Below are 4,490 nucleotides of genomic sequence, written 5' to 3' on the forward strand. Positions count from 1 at the left end.
AAAAGCTGCTGGCAGAAGAGCTCCCGGTGATAACTGCTCCTTCTGTTGTTTATTGTTGGTTAAAATAAATTATTTGGGTATTTTCTGGAGTTTTATCCTCCTTTTCAGTAAGGTAAAAGTAAATAGAGAGCAAAGTGCTATCGTGCCATGTGTTATTTTTCTTATTTGTGCTTTCATAAGTTGATAGCTATTAGTTTCTCTTCCTCTTTTTCTATCAACGACATCAGCATAACTGAGTCACTTGGGGCTGGATTCACAAATGGGTCTTTAACACCTAGCTGCCATTTCAGGCATCCAAGGCCAACTTTTAGGTATCGCTGGTATTCACAAAACAAACAACCAGAAGAGAAACCAACAGAACTCCACTGGCCATCACCTACAGTCCTCAGCTTAAACCTCTCCAACGCATCATCAGTGATCTACAACCCATCCTGGACAATGATCCCTCACTTTCACAGACCTTGGGAGGCAGGCCAGTCCTCGCCCACAGACAACCTGCCAACCTTAAGCATATTCTCACCAGCAACCACGCACCGCACCATAACTACTCTAACTCAGGAACCAACCCATGCAACAAACCTCGATGCCAACTCTGCCCACATATCTACACCAGCAACACCATCACTGGACCTAACCAGATCAGCTACAACATCACCGGCTCATTCACCTGCACGTCCACCAATGTTATATATGCCATCATGTGCCAGCAATGCCCCTCTGCTATGTACATTGGCCAAACTGGACAGTCACTACGCAAGAGGATAAATGGACACAAGTCAGATATCAGGAATGGCAATATACAAAAACCTGTAGGAGAACACTTCAACCTCCCTGGCCACACAATAGCAGATGTAAAGGTAGCCATCTTACAGCAAAAAAACTTCAGGACCAGACTCCAAAGAGAAACTGCTGAGCTCCAGTTCATTTGCAAATTTGACACCATCAGATCAGGATTAAACAAAGACTGTGAATGGCTATCCAACTACAGAAACAGTTTCTCCTCCCTTGGTGTTCACACCTCAACTGCTAGCAGAGCACCTCACCCTCCCTGACTGAACTAACCTCGTTATCTCCACACTGGTATATACCTGCCTCTGGAGATTTCCATTACTTGCATCTGAAGAAGTGAGGTTCTTACCCACGAAAGCTTATGCTCCCAGTACTTCTGTTAGTCTCCAAGGTGCCACAGGACCCCATGTTATAATTTAGAATTTATGTTTCCGTGCTTTAAGTTTAGCAAATTTAGAAACAAATTCCTCCAAGTCAATGCTGTGAGCAATGTCATGTTCCTATTGACAAGATAGATAACCCCATAAGTCTTTGTTGCAACACTGATGTTCGCATGTATGTTTTTATCAACTGGAGCTTCGAGAAGCTTTGCTCACCACTGGCCACAGAAACTGGGAGAGTCAAGAGGATGCGAAGAGCAATAACTGTGTTAGGGACTGTGGCGGGGCCAGACTACCCTGCCTTAACCCGGAAGGAGTTAAGCCCCAGGGACTGGCAGCGGAAGTCCCGCCTCCCCGGGCAGACTGGGCATGCTCCAAGTGCTACAGGAGTATAAAGGGAGGGAGACTAGCTCATTCTGGGCTGGAGCCTGTAGGAGAAGGACCTGCTGGGGGAGTGCCTGCGGCGGACCAGCCACAGCTGCTGACTGCACCAGGAAGAGACGCCATCCACGACTCGCCTGCACCCTGGCGATTGGAGGAGATCCAGGAGATGACTGAATCTGCCGAGTACCAAGGACCCGATGTCTCCTGGGAGACCCCAATGGAGAGCCTGGTAGGAAGTGACCCCAGGAGGGTGACAGAGTGGTACCTTCCCCCCCGCCCCCGGGGAAACTCAGTGTGTTTTGGTCAGATCCCCCTGCTGAGTTGGTGGCAAACCACTACGCTACTGTTAGGGCCCCGGGTCAGGGGGCTGTCGCACCCCAATGATAAAGACTCTGGCCGCTAGGCCATGCTACCCTCCACCCGAGGGTTGCTTCTTGGACTCCGGCCGGTAGGCCCCAGTGCCCTGTAGCCAAGGGCCGTGTTATAGACTCCCGCTGTCAGGCCACGTCTCCTTGAGGTAAAGGGGACGTCATAGACTGGCCGCTAGGCCACGCTACCCTCCACCCAAGGGTTGCTTTCTGGACTCCAGCGGGTAGGCCCCACTGCCCTGTAGCCAAAGGCCGTGTTATAGACTCCTGCCGTCAAGCCATGTCTCCTTGAGGTAAAGCGGACGTCATAGACTCTGGCCGCTAGGCCACACTGCCCTGGACTTAAGGGCTATTTTACAGACCGTGGCAGATAGTCCACGCCGCTTGTAACCTTGGGGGCGTGGACCATCACAGGGACACTATCAGTCAGCTTATTTTCCCATATGAAGTTCAATACATCTTGCGGTGATGAACTCCTGTGGACTCGTCTTGCAATAGCTTGCAATTCACTGCACAAGTCAAAGGCATCAGTATCTTCGGATTCACCATGTTGCAAAGCTTGCTCCAGATTCAAGCAATGTTCCATAATTTGCTTTGGTGTTTTATTTTGCAAACTGTAAACATCATATATGAAGCCAAATACTGAACTAATTTGCTGCATCAATGTGAATCTGTCTTCAACCGAATGTATTGCAGTGTCAATGACTGCAAAGTAAAAGTTCACTTTGAATTTTTCTTTCTGATTATAAATAGGTTCGTCATCTGCTTCATATGTGAACTGCTTCCTCTTCTTTCTAATATAGATTGGATCTGGTTCAAAAAGTGCTGGTACATCCAACCCCTCTGCAAGTTCACCTGCATCTACCAATGTTTTCTCAAAGGCTGCGTCACTTCTGCGGCCCACAAGAAACTTCTTGGTTTCTCCAAGTTGATTAATGGCATCACATATGTCGAATTCTTTTGCCTGAAGTTGTTTGCTAGTCATGTTGATCTCAAACAATGTCATACCACAAAACAAGAGAAACAAGAAACTTGAAACTAGAAATGACTTTTGTAAGAGCCTTTGCATCAACTCGTGATGTATTGCCAGATGATCCTGTTAGAGTAGTGTCTTCATAGATGTCTATCAGAGCATCATAGATGTCACCAAGCTGATATCGAAGAGGTTTCAAGGCATCGATTCGACTTTCCCATTTTGTTTCACTCAGTGGTTTAACTGTGAGATTAGCTATGTGGCGTGTTAGAACTTCCCAGCGATGTGTAGAAGCTGAGAAATAAACATACACACGTTGAACTAAATCAAAGAAGGCGATTGCCTCCAAGCAACACTTTGCAGCATTATTAACAACCAAATTCAATGAATGTGCACTGCAAGGAATGAAAAAGGCTCATGGATTAATATCGAAAATTTTTCGCTGGACACCATTTTCTTTCCCTTTCATATTGCTCCCATTGTCGTAGCCTTGACCACACAAGTTTTCTATAGGCAGTGACATCTCTTCTAACTGGTGAAGAATAGTTTCTGTCATACCAGCTCCAGTTGTCTCCATAAGCGACACAAATCCCAAGAAGTGTTCCTTTATGCATACTGATTAAGTCTCATTCTCGGTCTCTGAAGTAGGCCTATCCACAAACGGAATGATCATGGTCATTTGTTCAATGTGGCCTGCATCTGGTGTACAATCTAGAATGATCGAAAAGTATTTTGCAGCACGAGCAGATGCTAGGATTTTTTGTTTGATGGCATTGGATAGAAGCTGAATAAGCTCATTACCTAGGTAAAGACATACAGAATGTACATGCATCTCCTGGTCCTTAATTCTGTGAAGATGCTCATCCATAAGCAGGTCAAACAAAGCTAGATATTCGACAAATGTGAGTCGTTCCCATTACCAGAAGTGTGCAGTTTTTCATGTGTTCCCCGAAAGACCAGGTTTTGTACACCAAGAACTCTGACCAAAGCAATCAGACGTTTTAGTATTTGCTGCCAATACTTTTCTTCTTGCTTAATCAAGCGCAAATGTTCTTCATCAATTGTTCTCTTGTATTTCAATTGCAGTTCAAGTTCTTTCCATGTTTGAACATTCGTCAAATGTTCACTCCTTTTCTCGTACCGTGAAAGAATTGCAGACATGTTTTTCCAATCCCTTGAGCCTTTTTCAGAAAGAGATGATGTGCCAATAGTACTACTGCCAAACAACTTGCAGCAGAAGCAAAAGATAGAATCACTTGATGTGGAATACTGCAGCCACTGACGGTGCATTTCTTCTCTATTAACAAGTCTACGTTTGTAATGAATTGTCAAGAATTTTCTTTGCTTACTATCTTTGGGAAAATCGAACTGCTGAACTTGTTCCGGCCCATGTTCCACCAGAATTTGTCGGACTTCATCATCACATTTGGCCCAAGTAGCAGGATCACTAAAGCTCAAATTCAAACGAGTGACATTTTCGCTTTCCCGGTCTTCCAAGTTTTGATCCTCGCGTGTCTCATTGGATTCATCTTCAATATTCAGATTATGTTCTTCAAACTCTTCTTCAGCTTGTGAAACTCTCATCCCCACCTCCAT

At 45.3% G+C, this 4,490-nt stretch overlaps 1 pseudogene; it reads right to left on the reverse strand.

The window, feature by feature from the left end:
• Nucleotides 1-2,270: 2,270 nt before the first annotated feature.
• On the reverse strand, nucleotides 2,271-4,490 carry LOC128838800 (uncharacterized; annotated as a pseudogene).

Source organism: Malaclemys terrapin, chromosome 6 (assembly GCF_027887155.1).
Source record: "Malaclemys terrapin pileata isolate rMalTer1 chromosome 6, rMalTer1.hap1, whole genome shotgun sequence".
NCBI lineage: Eukaryota > Metazoa > Chordata > Testudines > Emydidae > Malaclemys > Malaclemys terrapin.